The sequence below is a fragment of the Crinia signifera genome, chromosome 2 (genome assembly GCF_055691185.1).
Source record: "Crinia signifera chromosome 2, ASM5569118v1, whole genome shotgun sequence".
NCBI classification, from domain to species: domain Eukaryota; kingdom Metazoa; phylum Chordata; class Amphibia; order Anura; family Myobatrachidae; genus Crinia; species Crinia signifera.
In genome coordinates, this window is record NC_139218.1 from 17,207,404 (window position 1) to 17,223,848 (window position 16,445).

The 16,445-nt window shown below is 44.7% G+C and overlaps 1 protein-coding gene across 1 annotated transcript in view; it reads right to left on the bottom strand.

Moving 5' to 3' along the window:
• The window catches only part of UMODL1 (uromodulin like 1), a 72,204-nt gene that overhangs the window by 53,689 nt on the left and 2,070 nt on the right, over positions 1-16,445 (bottom strand). The gene's annotated exons all lie outside the window — the stretch shown is intronic.

Consider the following 16,445-nt stretch of genomic DNA (forward strand, 5'->3'; position numbering starts at 1 on the left):
CCAGAAGCTGCAATACAGGGCATCTTTCATACAATTCTAACCATATTTCTCACAATACAAATGTTCACAAATTAAGGGGCGTAGCCCCTTACGCCGGTGTAAAGAGCGCCCGTAGGGCGCGATGAATCACCTAGTGTCTGTATATGCTCCATCCTCAACCACTAAAGGCACTGAATAAGACCTTTTAGGGTGAAGCCGGTTTCAGAGCGCTCCGGAGAAGCTGTAAGCGCTGCACAGTGAGGACAGACAGCGCCTCCCCTGTGCACAGCGAGCTGACAGGACGCGCTTCTGTCAGCTCCTGCTGCGCTAGCAGTGTGAGGATTCACTAATGAGAATCCTCACACTGTGCCTACCTAGCTAGTGTAAAAGTTTATAAAATAATAAAAACCCTAACTAACACTTATCCTTTGGCTGCTCCTGCAGCCCTTTAGAATAGCACCCACTCCAGTGGGCACCCAACACGAACTGAAGAGTCAGGGATGCAGAAGGGAGGAGCCTACCCTCCAAAAGCTTTAGGATAGGTGCCTGGCTCCTGCGGACCCTCCTACATCCCAATGTTGAGCTGTGTCACCAGGACCATTGAAAGAGAAATAATGAGTCGCTGCATAACTGGTGTGTATTACTTCCAGCCCATAGTCTGAGGGTCTCAGGAGGAGACGCAGTCATTATGTAGTTTACAATGCCAGCATTCTTCATGCCAACACCAAAAGGTCACAAGTTATGATGTGAACATTCTGATTCCACCTCCTCTTCGCTTCCTCTATCAGTTGGCGTACCACAAGGCTCAGTCTTAGGTCCTCTGCTTTTCTCAATCTATATCTCATCTCTTGGCAAATTTATCATCTCGGATTTCAGTATGATCGGGACGCTGATGATACTCAAATCTATCTATCCTCCCCTGAATGTCACTATCAGTATGGCTCCGTGTCTCTGAATGTCATCCACTGGTTGCATGTATATTACTGCATTCAATATAAAAGACTACTCACATACATACTGTATAGCCATTGACCTGACTACACCAAAATATATCCCCACCCGACCTCTCCGCTCTGCACAAGATCTGCGTCTCTCATCCACACTCATTACCCGCTCCCACTTACACTTGCAGGAGTTTTGTCGGGCAGCACCCACCCTATGGAATGCCCTTCCACGCACATTAAAACTCTCCTCTAGCCTCCAAACTTTCAAGCGTTCCCTGAAAACTCACCTCTTCAGGCAAGCCTATCATATTCAGGAACCCCACACAACCTCCAGTAGCATTCTTATCTAATTACATCCCAGCAGGACTGTCTTGTAATCTGATGGGACTGCCATGCTATGGAATTCTATCCTTATGTATCCCTCCTATTATCCCTATAGATTGTAAGCTTACAAGCAGGGCCCTCCTACCTTACAAACTTTTGCTATAGGGCCTTCGAATATCTAGTTACGCGCCAGGGGGCTATGGATAGGTTGGGGCAGGAGCAGTTTTGACTGAGGGAGGGGAAGTTAATGTTAGGTTGTGGCAGCGCATGGTTAGGCTGCAAGAGGAGAGATGAGGGTTAGGCTGCAGCAATTAAATGTTAGGTTGTGGCAGAAGAGGGTTAGGCTGAGGGAGAAGTTGAGGTTAGGCTGAGGGAGGAGAGGATAGGGTTAGGTTGTGACAGCAAAGGGTTAGGCTATGGGAGAGGAGGTTATGGTTAGATTGCGGCAGCAGAGGTTTTGGCTGTTGGAGGGGAAGTTAATGTTAGGCTTGTAGGAAGGCAGATTACAAAGAGGAAAAGGGCGGGGAGGTTAGGTTGTGGCAGCGGACAGTTAGACTGCGGGAAGGGAGATAAGGATTAGGCTGCGGCAATTAAATTATAGGTTGTGGCAGCAGAGAGTTAGGCTGCGGGAGGAGAAGTTGAGGTTAGGCTGAGGGAGGAGAGGATAGGGTTAGATTGTGCCAGAAAAGGGTTAGGCTGCCAGAGGAGAAGTTGTGGTTAGATTGAGGGAGGAGAGTATAGGGTTAGGTTGTGCCAGCAAAAGGGTTAGGCTGCCGGAGGAGAAGTTGAGGTTAGATTGAGGGAGGAGAGTATAGGGTTAGGTTGTGACAGCGAAGGGTTAGGCTGTGGGAGGAGAGCTTGAGGTTAGATTGAGGGAGGCGAGGATAGGGTTAGGTTGTGACAGCGAAGGGTTAGGCTGTGGGAGGAGAAGTTCAGGTTAGATTGAGGGAGGAGAGGATAGGGTTAGCTTGTGCCAGCAAAGTGTTAGGCTGCTGGAGGAGAAGTTGAGGTTAGATTGAGGGAGGAGAGTATAGGGTTAGGTTGTGCCAGCAAAGGGTTAGGCTGCAGGAGGAGAAGTTGAGGTTAGATTGAGGGAGGAGAGTATAGGGTTAGGTTGTGACAGCGAAGGGTTAGGCTGTGGGAGGAGAACTTGAGGTTAGATTGAGGGAGGAGAGGATAGGGTTAGGTTGTGACAGCGAAGGGTTAGGCTGTGGGAGGAGTAGTTGAGGTTAGATTGAGGGAGGAGAGGATAGGGTTAGCTTGTGCCAGCAAAGTGTTAGGCTGCTGGAGGAGAAGTTGAGGTTAGATTGAGGGAGGAGAGTATAGGGTTAGGTTGTGCCAGCAAAGGGTTAGGCTGCAGGAGGAGAAGTTGAGGTTAGATTGAGGGAGGAGAGTATAGGGTTAGGTTGTGACAGCGAAGGGTTAGGCTGTGGGAGGAGAACTTGAGGTTAGATTGAGGGAGGAGAGGATAGGGTTAGGTTGTGACAGCAAAGGGTTAGGCTGTGGGAGGAGTAGTTGAGGTTAGATTGAGGGAGGAGAGGATAGGGTTAGCTTGTGCCAGCAAAGTGTTAGGCTGCTGGAGGAGAAGTTGAGGTTAGATTGAGGGAGGAGAGTATAGGGTTAGGTTGTGCCAGCAAAGGGTTAGGCTGCTGGAGGAGAAGTTGAGGTTAGATTGAGGGAGAAGAGTATAGGGGGTTAGGTTGTGCCAGCAAAGGGTTAGGCTGCAGGAGGAGAAGATGAGGTTAGATGGAGGGAGGAGAGGATAGGGTTAGGTTGTGCCAGCGAAGGGTTAGGCTGTGGGAGGAGAACTTGAGGTTAGATTGAGGGAGGAGAGTATAGGGTTAGGTTGTGCCAGCAAAGGGTTAGGCTGCGGGAGGAGAAGATGAGGTTAGTTTGAGGGAGGAGAGGATAGGGTTAGGTTGTGCCAGCAAAGGGTTAGGCTGCGGGAGGGGCGTTTGAGTTAGGCTGCGGCAATTACATGTTAGGCTGCTGGAAGGAAGGGGAAACTAGAGGGAGTCTGTAAACCATAATCATCAAAATAATTACAAATAAAGGCTTGGAATATCTCACTTTGCATATAATGATTCTATGTAATAAATTAGTTTCACCTATTAAGTTAAATTAATAAAATAAATAAAACTTTTGCACAATACAGGTTGAGTATCCCGTATCCAAAATGCTCGGGACCAGGAGAATTTTGGATAACGGATTATTCCGTATTTCGGAATATTTTAATTATTCAATGATGTATTTTGAAGTATCTTGCATTTATGCTGTATAAACACATAATATACACACAAATATATTTTATTACCACATAAAATACACACAAACATATTTTAATTGTTCAAAAAACAAGGTTTCAAAACGTGAAACAAAATGTGTGTACTATCTCAGCACTGAATTTGAATGCCAAGCAATCATTGTCTTGCACATATATAGTGCCAGTTACATATCATGTCCCCAGTGATGCTGTTACATATGTCCCCAGTGAGTTTTTAGCAAAAAAAAAATTTTTTTTTCACTTTCTGGAATGTCCGTATTTCGGAATAATTCGGATAACGGATATTCGGATACGGGATACTCGACCTGTATTCCAATGTTTAGAGTTTCACCTGTATATACAGTGGCCTAAGAAGAGCTCATATACCAGGTAAGAGTGTACATAATTTACAATAACCTTCTGTACAAATGTTAAAATGGTCTGTCCATCTCCTTCCTGAATGAATCTCAGCAGCAGGTACCACGGGCAGGGGCTGGTCTCCTACAGAGAGTCCCTCTGATGCTGCTGTGTAATTATCACATTCGCTCCCCTGAGCGCGCGGTACAAGAAATCTGTACATTCCAGGAAAAGTATTTCCCATCCAGCTATTGTACGGAAGGGACGGGGAGGAAACGAGCTTGTGTCACAGCAGCAGTGTAATCACTTCATATCAGTTTGCGGAAACATTAAAATATCAGTCATTTCTCTTAAACGGCCTGTTACTTCGCTGCTATTAATAACTCTTCTGTAACGTAACTGTAGAACCGAACGTGGCCAGCCGTGTAATTGGTGTGGATATCACCAAATACATGGTGCAGAAAAGCCCTGCCTTTCCCATTTTCAATGCAATCTGATCTTATTAGTGCCGCATTGCACTTCTGGGGAAGGTTCCAGGGGACCCCTCTGCCCGGCAAGATACACAGTGAGCAGCGCATAGGCTGCGATGGGCTACAGCCATTTTCAGATGTTGGTAGCTCCGTATATTAGTAAATTGGGCAGCATTGCATACCCATTAGAAGGGAGGTGCGGCTGGGGGTGCCATGAAGTCTCTTCCAATCGAGATCCTCCCGCCGCATACCACCTTTTAGGACACGGATTCCATTACTACCCCCAAAACTGCTGCAGTCTGGAATCAGCAGCCGTAGAGCATTCAGCTACGCTGTATAGGGCCTATGCATGCGCAATGTATTATTCAGCGACGCAGGACATGAACGGTACAGGCGCTGTATGGGTGTACGATTCCACATTACAGAATCTGATAGAAAAAGTGGACATTGCATTAAAAAACTAGCAATAGAATGTATAGGATTAGCGGAACAGGTATCATCCATGTCTTGGCAATAGGCTTTTTTAGATATTTAGGACTAAGGGTATATATTGCGATGCTATTTTGTTGCGATATGGGCTCGTGGATGCACGCTATGATTCGTACACATGTGTTGTTGTTTGATAATTGATAGAATTGTGACTAACCCTAAAGATCAGAATCAGATAGCGATGCGTTAATTTATTATTATTTACAGCGTCTTATATAGCGCAGCAGATTCCGTTACAGTGTCTTATATAGCGCAGCAGATTCCGTTACAGTGTCTTATATAGCGCAGCAGATTCCGTTACAGGTTCTTATATAGCGCAGCAGATTCCGTTACAGTGTCTTATATAGCGCAGCAGATTCCGTTACAGTGTCTTATATAGCGCAGCAGATTCCGTTACAGGTTCTTATATAGCGCAGCAGATTCCGTTACAGTGTCTTATATAGCGCAGCAGATTCCGTTACAGGTTCTTATATAGCGCAGCAGATTCCGTTATAGTGTCTTATATAGCGCAGCAGATTCCGTTACAGCGTCTTATATAGCGCAGCAGATTCCGTTACAGTGTCTTATATAGCGCAGCAGATTCCGTTACAGTGTCTTATATAGCGCAGCAGATTCCGTTACAGTGTCTTATATAGCGCAGCAGATTCCGTTACAGTGTCTTATATAGCGCAGCAGATTCTGTTACAGTGTCTTATATAGCGCCGCAGATTCCGTTACAGTGTCTTATATAGCGCAGCAGATTCCGTTACAGCGTCTTATATAGCGCAGCAGATTCCGTTACAGTGTCTTATATAGCGCAGCAGATTCCGTTACAGTGTCTTATATAGCGCAGCAGATTCCGTTAGTGTCTTATATAGCGCAGCAGATTCCGTTATAGTGTCTTATATAGCGCAGCAGATTCTGTTACAGTGTCTTATATAGCGCCGCAGATTCCGTTACAGTTTCTTATATAGCGCATCAGATTCCGTTACAGAGTGTTATATAGCGCAGCAGATTCCGTTACAGCGTCTTATATAGCGCAGCAGATTCCGTTACAGCGTCTTATATAGCGCAGCAGATTCCGTTATAGTGTCTTATATAGCGCAGCAGATTCCGTTACAGTGTCTTATATAGCGCAGCAGATTCCGTTACAGGTTCTTATATAGCGCAGCAGATTCCGTTACAGTGTCTTATATAGCGCAGCAGATTCCGTTACAGTGTCTTATATAGCGCAGCAGATTCCGTTACAGGTTCTTATATAGCGCAGCAGATTCCGTTACAGTGTCTTATATAGCGCAGCAGATTCCGTTACAGGTTCTTATATAGCGCAGTAGATTCCGTTATAGTGTCTTATATAGCGCAGCAGATTCCATTACAGTCTCTTATATAGCGCATCAGATTCCGTTACAGAGTGTTATATAGCGCAGCAGATTCCGTTACAGTGTCTTATATAGCGCAGCAGATTCCGTTACAGCGTCTTATATAACGCAGAAGATTCCGGTACAGCGTCTTATATAGCGCAGCAGATTCCGTTACAGCGTCTTATATAGTGCAGCAGATTCCGTTACAGCGTCTTATATAGCGCAGCAGATTCCGTTACAGCGTCTTATATAGTGCAGCAGATTCCGTTACAGCGTCTTATATAGCGCAGCAGATTCCGTTACAGCGTCTTATATAGCGCAGCAGATTCCGTTAGTGTCTTATATAGCGCAGCAGATTCCGTTACAGTGTCTTATATAGCGCAGTAGATTCCGTTACAGGTTCTTCTATAGAGCAGCAGATTCCGTTACAGTGTCTTATACAGAAGCAGATTCCGTAACAGGTTCTTATATAGCGCAGCAGATTCCGTTACAGCGTCTTATATAGCGCAGCAGATTCCGTTACAGCGTCTAATATAGTGCAGCAGATTCCGTTACAGCGTCTTATATAGCGCAGCAGATTCCGTTACAGGTTCTTATATAGCGCAGCAGATTCCGTTAGTGTCTTATATAGCGCAGCAGATTCCGTTAGTGTCTTATATAGCGCAGCAGATTCCGTTACAGTGTCTTATCGTTACAACATCTTATATAGCGCAGCAGATTCCGTTACAGTGTTTTATATAGCGCAGCAGATTCCGTTACAGTGTCTTATCGTTACAACATCTTATATAGCGCAGCAGATTCCGTTACAGTGTCTTATATAGCGCAGCAGATTCCGTTACAGCGTCTTATATAACGCAGCAGATTCCGGTACTGCGTCTTATATAGTGCAGAAGATTCCGTTACAGCGTCTTATATAGCGCAGCAGATTCCGTTACCGCGTCTTGTATAGTGCAGCAGATTCCGTTACAGCGTCTTATATAGCGCAGCAGATTCCGTTAGTGTCTTATATAGCGCAGCAGATTCCGTTACAGTGTCTTATCGTTACAACATCTTATATAGCGCAGCAGATTCCGTTACAGTGTCTTATATAGCGCAGCAGATTCCGTTACAGCGTCTTATATAACGCAGCAGATTCCGGTACTGCGTCTTATATAGTGCAGAAGATTCCGTTACAGCGTCTTATATAGCGCAGCAGATTCCGTTACCGCGTCTTGTATAGTGCAGCAGATTCCGTTACAGCGTCTTATATAGCGCAGCAGATTCCGTTAGTGTCTTATATAGCGCAGCAGATTCCGTTACAGTGTCTTATATAGCGCAGCAGATTCCGTTACAGGTTCTTCTATAGAGCAGCAGATTCCGTTACAGTGTCTTATACAGAAGCAGATTCCGTTACAGTGTCTTATATAGCGCAGCAGATTCCGTTACAGTGTCTTATATAGCGCGGCAGATTCCGTTACAATGTCTTATATAGCGCGGCAGATTCCGTTACAGTGACTTATACAGCGCAGCAGATTCCGTTACAGTGTCTTATATAGCGCAGCAGATTCCGTTACAGGTTCTTATATAGCGCAGCAGATTCCGTTACAGTGTCTTATATAGCGCAGCAGATTCCGTTACAGTGTCTTATATAGCGCAGCAGATTCCGTTACAGGTTCTTAAATAGCGCAGCAGATTCCGTTACAGTGTCTTATATAGCGCAGCAGATTCCGTTACAGCGTCTAATATAGTGCAGCAGATTCCATTACAGTGTCTTATATAGCACAGCAGATTCCGTTACAGGTTCTTATATAGCGCAGCAGATTCCGTTACAGCGTCTTATATAGCGCAGGAGATTCCGTTACAGGTTCTTATATAGTGCAGCACATTCCGTTACAGTGTCTTATATAGCGCAGCAGATTGCTTTACAGTGTCTAATATAGCGCAGCAGATTCCGTTACAGGTTCTTATATAGCGCAGCAGATTCCGTTACAGGTTCTTATATAGCGCAGCAGATTCCGTTACAGCGTCTTATATAGCGCAGCAGATTCAGTTACAGTGTCTTATATAGCGCAGCAGATTCCGTTACAGTGTCTTATATAGCGCAGCAGATTCCGTTACAGCATCTTATATAGCGCAGCAGATTCCGCTACAGCGTCTTATATAGCGCAGCAGATTCCGTTACAGCGTCTTTTATAGCGCAGCAGATTCCGTTACAGGTTCTTATATAGCGCAGCAGATTCCGTTAGTGTCTTATATAGCGCAGCAGATTCCGTTAGTGTCTTATATAGCGCAGCAGATTCCGTTACAGTGTCTTATCGTTACAGCATCTTATATAGCGCAGCAGATTCCGTTACAGTGTCTTATATAGCGCAGCAGATTCCGTTACAGCGTCTTATATAACGCAGCAGATTCCGGTACAGCGTCTTATATAGCGCAGCAGATTCTGTTACAGCGTCTTATATAGTGCAGCAGATTCCGTTACAGCGTCTTATATAGCGCAGCAGATTCCGTTACAGCGTCTTATATAGTGCAGCAGATTCCGTTACAGCGTCTTATATAGCGCAGCAGATTCCGTTAGTGTCTTATATAGCGCAGCAGATTCCGTTACAGTGTCTTATATAGCGCAGCAGATTCCGTTACAGGTTCTTCTATAGAGCAGCAGATTCCGTTACAGTGTCTTATACAGAAGCAGATTCCGTTACAGGTTCTTATATAGCGCAGCAGATTCCGTTACAGTGTCTTATATAGCGCAGCAGATTCCGTTACAGCGTCTAATATAGTGCAGCAGATTCCGTTACAGCGTCTTATATAGCGCAGCAGATTCCGTTACAGGTTCTTATATAGCGCAGCAGATTCCGTTAGTGTCTTATATAGCGCAGCAGATTCCGTTAGTGTCTTATATAGCGCAGCAGATTCCGTTAGTGTCTTATATAGCGCAGCAGATTCCGTTACAGTGTCTTATCGTTACAGCATCTTATATAGCGCAGCAGATTCCGTTACAGTGTCTTATATAGCGCAGCAGATTCCGTTACAGCGTCTTATATAACGCAGCAGATTCCGGTACAGCGTCTTATATAGTGCAGAAGATTCCGTTACAGCGTCTTATATAGCGCAGCAGATTCCGTTACAGTGTCTTATATAGTGCAGCAGATTCCGTTACAGTGTCTTATATAGCGCAGCAGATTCCGTTACAGGTTCTTCTATAGAGCAGCAGATTCCGTTACAGTGTCTTATACAGAAGCAGATTCCGTTACAGTGTCTTATATAGCGCAGCAGATTCCGTTACAGTGTCTTATATAGCGCGGCAGATTCCGTTACAATGTCTTATATAGCGCAGCAGATTCCGTTACAGTGACTTATACAGCGCAGCAGATTCCGTTACAGTGTCTTATATAGCGCAGCAGATTCCGTTACAGTGTCTTATATAGCGCAGCAGATTCCGTTACAGGTTCTGATATAGCGCAGCAGATTCCGTTACAGTGTCTTATATAGCGCAGCAGATTCCGTTACAGCGTCTAATATAGCGCAGCAGATTCCGTTACAGCGTCTAATATAGCGCAGCAGATTCCGTTACAGTGTCTTATATAGCACAGCAGATTCCGTTACAGGTTCTTATATAGCGCAGCAGATTCCGTTACAGCGTCTTATATAGCACAGCAGATTCCGTTACAGGTTCTTATATAGCGCAGCAGATTCCGTTACAGCGTCTTATATAGCGCAGCAGATTCCGTTACAGCGTCTTATATAGCGCAGGAGATTCCGTTACAGGTTCTTATATAGCGCAGCACATTCCGTTACAGTGTCTTATATAGCGCAGCAGATTCCGTTACAGTGTCTTATATAGCGCAGCAGATTCCGTTACAGGTTCTTCTATAGAGCAGCAGATTCCGTTACAGTGTCTTATACAGAAGCAGATTCCGTTACAGGTTCTTATATAGCGCAGCAGATTCCGTTACAGCGTCTAATATAGTGCAGCAGATTCCGTTACAGCGTCTTATATAGCGCAGCAGATTCCGTTACAGGTTCTTATATAGCGCAGCAGATTCCGTTAGTGTCTTATATAGCGCAGCAGATTCCGTTAGTGTCTTATATAGCGCAGCAGATTCCGTTACAGTGTCTTATCGTTACAGCATCTTATATAGCGCAGCAGATTCCGTTACAGTGTCTTATATAGCGCAGCAGATTCCGTTACAGCGTCTTATATAACGCAGCAGATTCCGGTACAGCGTCTTATATAGTGCAGAAGATTCCGTTACAGCGTCTTATATAGCGCAGCAGATTCCGTTACAGTGTCTTATATAGTGCAGCAGATTCCGTTACAGTGTCTTATATAGCGCAGCAGATTCCGTTACAGGTTCTTCTATAGAGCAGCAGATTCCGTTACAGTGTCTTATACAGAAGCAGATTCCGTTACAGTGTCTTATATAGCGCAGCAGATTCCGTTACAGTGTCTTATATAGCGCGGCAGATTCCGTTACAATGTCTTATATAGCGCAGCAGATTCCGTTACAGTGACTTATACAGCGCAGCAGATTCCGTTACAGTGTCTTATATAGCGCAGCAGATTCCGTTACAGGTTCTTATATAGCGCAGCAGATTCCGTTACAGTGTCTTATATAGCGCAGCAGATTCCGTTACAGTGTCTTATATAGCGCAGCAGATTCCGTTACAGGTTCTGATATAGCGCAGCAGATTCCGTTACAGTGTCTTATATAGCGCAGCAGATTCCGTTACAGCGTCTAATATAGTGCAGCAGATTCCATTACAGTGTCTTATATAGCACAGCAGATTCCGTTACAGGTTCTTATATAGCGCAGCAGATTCCGTTACAGCGTCTTATATAGCGCAGCAGATTCCGTTACAGCGTCTTATATAGCGCAGGAGATTCCGTTACAGGTTCTTATATAGCGCAGCACATTCCGTTACAGTGTCTTATATAGCGCAGCAGATTCCTTTACAGTGTCTTATATAGCGCAGCAGATTCCGTTACAGGTTCTTATATAGCATAGCAGATTTCGTTACAGGTTCTTATATAGCGCAGCAGATTCCGTTACAGGTTCTTATATAGCGCAGCAGATTCCGTTACAGCGTCTTATATAGCGCAGCAGATTCCGTTACAGTGTCTTATATAGCGCAGCAGATTCCGTTACAGTGTCTTATATAGCGCAGTAGATCCCGTTACAGCGTCTTATATAGCGCAGCAGATTCCATTACAGCGTCTTATAGAGCGCAGCAGATTCCATTACAGCGTCTTATAGAGCGCAGCAGATTCCGTTACAGTGTCTTATATAGCGCAGCAGATTCCATTACAGCGTCTTATATACTGCAGCAGATTCCGTTACAGTGTCTTATATAGCGCAGCAGATTCCATTACAGCGTCTTATATAGCGCAGCAGATTCCGTTACAGCGTCTTATATAGCGCAGCAGATTCCGTTACAGCGTCTTATATAGCGCAGAAGATTCCGTTACAGTGTCTTATATAGCGCAGCAGATCCCGTTACAGCGTCTTATATAGCGCAGCAGATTCCATTACAGCGTCTTATATAGCGCAGCAGATTCCATTACAGCGTCTTATATAGCGCAGCAGATTCAATTACAGCGTCTTATATAGAGCAGCAGATTCCGTTACAGCGTCTTATATAGCGCAGCAAATTCCGTTACAGCGTCTTATATAGCACAGCAGATCAGGGGCAAACGCAGGATTTTCAGGAGGGGGCTTCCAGAGGGGCGGAGCAAAGCCAGGTCAGTTAAAGTATTATAGATAGACCAAATGTATATAAATAATAATAATAATAAATATATATTGTGGAGTGGGCTTATTATTTATAATTTTCTGGTGGGTGGACAGCTTGCTTGACTGCAGATATCTCCAGTTCCCGGAAATAGATTTCTTAGATTTTAATGGAATTAAAAACTATAGAATCCCACCTACCAAATGGTATTGGGGACTAGGGGATCAGAGTTCAGGAGGCAGAGCAATCTGCCAACAAGTATATAAAACTATATACCAGGTGTGTGGAGCTGGAGCAGTAACCAGCTGCTGCAAGGCTGATATATCTGGTTCTGGGAAGAGTAGAGACAAGCTACTAGTGTCCATCAAAGGGGGAGAGTCCCAGCTTTTGGAACATGCCCTCAGAAAAACTCTAAGGGCAGTATTCAATGAAAAAAATTTGCCGTGCATGGCGAGAGATTTTTTCTCTCGCCATGCACTCGCCCTGTTCCGGAGGGCTCGCTGCCACTCCTGCTCCCTCTATTCAATGTGGTTAAGACTCGCCGCCACTCGCGGCGAGTTTTAACCCCTGCAGCGGACGAGCGTCCGCGGCAGGGAGCCGTGGGACGGTGGCAGCCAGGGAGATTAAAGTCTCCCTGGTTGCCCCAGAACATATGTGGAGGGGAGGTGGGCTCCCCGGGATCCAGGCAGCACAAGCTGCCCCCCCCTATAGCCAGCGGGGGACCCAGTATTCACTGCACCCGATCGTGCATATGTAATGATCGGATGCAGTGAATATATGAATATCTAATGAGCGGCTCGAGCGCTCCAGCCCCCTGCTGGCTGCTCTGTGTAAAAAAAAAAAAAACAAATTAAAAAAATATTTTTTTTTTTATTAAATATATATTCATGTGCTATAAGCACATGAATAAAAATTACATGCCCCTTCACAGAAAAAAAATCCTGATTTTTTTACACCAAAATTAAAAAAAAAAAAAAAACATTTTAGTTTAAAAGTTCACATTCCAGCTCTCCATGAAAAGATGGAGAATTGCTACACGGAGAGAGACGGCGAAAATCACTTAGAAAGACGGCGAATATTTCACATTCAATAGGGTTGCTCGCTTTTGGAGAGCAAAATGCTCCGTCCAAGGCGAAAAAAGCACAAATTCGCCATAAAACAGGGCGAATTTTTCTCATTGAATACTGCCCTAAGTCAGACAGAACCTGAAATATCTGACTGAGAAGAGCAATTAACAGGCTTGGATGGAGACCACTGCTTTAAAGTCAGATATCTCTGGTTCCCAAGGGCCGATTTTAAATATTCTTGTACTCATGGAAAGAGGGGACCCTCAGCTTTCAGCCTAGGGCCCTTAGATTCCTGGGGGGTTTTTGGGTACTCAGAAACCCCCCCTGCGAGCACTACTGCAGATTCCGTTACAAAATCCTTCTTAGATGGACAAAACCATGTGCACTGCAGGTGGGGCAGATGTAACTTGTGCAGAGAGAATTAAATTTGGATGGGGTTTTACTTCAAAGTGAGATCTATATTGCAGTGTAAAAAAAAAAAAGCAGTCAGTATTTACCCTGCACAGAAACAAAATAACTCACCTAAATCTAATTCTCTCTGCACATTTTACATCTGCCCCCTGCAGTGCACATGGTTTTGTCCATCTAAGAAGGATTTTGTCAGAAAGAGTGAACTAGAATAAGGCCCAGTGTCTTATATAGCGCAGCAGATTCTGTTACAGTGTCTTATATAGCGCAGCAGATTCCGTTATAGAGTCTTATATAGCGCAGCAGATTCCGGTTCGCTTTACAATAGTAGACAGTGATAGAACAAACTGGGTAACAACAGACAGACTTGGAAGTTAGAGGGCCCTGCTGCAAGCTTACAATCTATAGGGATATAGGAGGGAAACACAAGGACAGGCACCAGTAATAGCATAGCAGTCCCACCAAGTTACAAGTCCAGAAGGGAAGCTATATAATACATAAGTGCCTCAGAGGGTTATGCGTGTAGAACCTAAATATGACAGGCTTGCCTGAAGAGGTGAGTTTTCGGGGAACGCTTGAAAGTTTGGAGGCTAGTGGAGAGTCTTATTGTGCGTGGAAGGGCATTCCATAGGTCCTGTATTAGTGAATGGGAGCTAGTGATCCGTGCAGAAGAGAGACACAGATCTTGTGCAGAGCGGAGTGGTCGAGATGGGAGAGTTAATTTGCAACTTGCTGTTTTTCATCTGTGAATAATGGGCCCCATACATCAGCAATCACAATTTATGGATTTCCAGATACAGGGATTTTTTGGCCAGATAAATGGATTTTACAGTCTATCTGACTTTGCCCACACATTACAGATTTATTTCAGTGATCGGCAGATTTTTCCATCTAAAGATTGCATCTTCATATCTGGAAATTGTCCAATCAATTGCTGTTCATAATGTAAATAGATGAAGAAGACGAATTGGGAATGCCCACACATATAAAAAAGATCTGCAGATAATACCATAATATTAAACATGTTTAAAAACCTGATTAAGCAATCGATTGGCGATTTTGATTGGGATTGCCAAAAGGGGGAGCCCACACATCTAAAATTAATTGTGGCAATCATCTCCATATCTGAAAATTGTCACAATTAATTGCTGATGTATGGGGCCCTTAAGATCCATAGGACTTGTACCCCCCTCATTGTGACGAGTGCAAAATATAATGCACACACTGTTACACATTTTCCAATGTTCTAAACTGAATTCTAAAGCACCAGAGATGTCTGAAGCATGCGCCGCAGATTCCTACAGGAAACCAGCATGACTCACTCCGGAACGGAATCACTGCAGACGCAGGAAATTATTATAGAAAAGTTATTTAGTGCCAAGCGACAAGTATATGGTCCAAATGAAATAATGTGGGGTTTTCCACTTCAAAACTAGCTAGCGGAAAATCAACCAGGTGGAAAACAGATCCAGGTCTGGGCGAAAGATTCAGATTTTCTTTTAAGAGCCCAATACTTGGGTCAACTTGAGAGACCTCAAATGAAGCCAGAGGAACACAAATATACAGTTCAGTAAATAATCTGCCCCTGCTGACTTCACTGGGATGGGCTCTGATCTCAGCTATCCATAATTAGAAAATGTAAGTTAAGGGGAACTGTTTCTGGAGACCGTAAACATTACAGGAAATACCGCTGGCAAATAGCTAAGCAAAATCCAGGCACCAATGTGAAGAATCCGCTGAATGGTTTAGCCGACACAGTCACAGCTAAACACATGGACAGAATCTTTAAAAAAAAAAGTTTTACACTGTGCACTACCGGTCCCAGCATGCCAGCGCTTTCAGTTTTAAAAATGCCACCATGTTCCGAGAGCCAGGCATATGCCGGGAGTGTATTACAACATACACAATAAGGTTGATGAAGATTGCTGGGACCTGTAGTTCACAGCATAAACATGCCTAAATATTTTTGGCAACAAGTTAAGTTGACCCCCTTCCCCAGATTTTCTTATGACAAACTGGGCTACTATTGTTAGCAGTAATAGGTCAAAGTTTATACTTCGGGGTGCATTTAACAAGTTTTAGCTCTTTATACCTTGCTGAGTATGTTAAATGGTGCTCCAGCCAATCAGCGGACAACTGTCACATTTGAAAAATGGCTGGGGCACACTATACTATAGGTAGCGAGTTTTAAAAAGCTAAAACTTGTTTATAAATGGGACCCTTTAAATGCAAGAGAAAAACTATTGTCTCTACCGCTTTAAATTAATCTTTTTAAAGTGTTCAGTGCAGCCATGTATGTATCTCGCAGCTCTGCGTGATATGTAAAATGCAAACTTTTTATGATGTAATTCACACCTGGGTTTTTTGCCTACTTTCTGTCAGCTCAACATGTTTAAGTGTAAAGTGCCCCTATACACTAGTCCGAGTTGTCCTAAATCGGACCAGTTTGCCCTTGAAAGACCCCTGGCAGCTCCCCGGGAGGCTGCTTACGATCGTATGCGATTTATTACATGTATATCCTTGGGGAGCTGGCAGCGGCGGAGGGGGCTGGCAGGGGGGTCCCTCAGGCGCTGGGCATTAAGTTAGCTGGTCCGTGCGGCAGATGGGAACTGAGTAGCGCTATTCGCCGGGCGGTGGCACGGTAAGCGCCGCTGAATATGAAAACACTGGCCGGACACAGCCAATCAGACCCACTGACTTAATGCCCCGCGCTGCACGGACTCTGCTTCCCAGCTGCCGCCCCCAGCTGGCCGGGCCCCACAGCCAGCCCCCGGCACGGGAAGGAAGTCCCAGGACGGGTGCTCGGGACCGATGCACACGGGACCACGCATCGGACCTGAGGGGGGACATTAAACAGAGCCATTTTGGGCCGATTTCACGGCCCGATTCGTTGCAATCGGCTCGGTGTATGGGCACCTTAAGTCCTACACAAGTTGTGTTATGGTCTCTTCACTTTCACCATAGGTGCCAAAACTTTTGCATACCTCCATCACATGCTATTATGCACTGAAAAAATGGTTTATAAGAGAGTTTACTACGGATAGGGCCCGTTTCAGTCCCAATCGCAGGGCTGCTAAAAGCAGAGTCGCCAC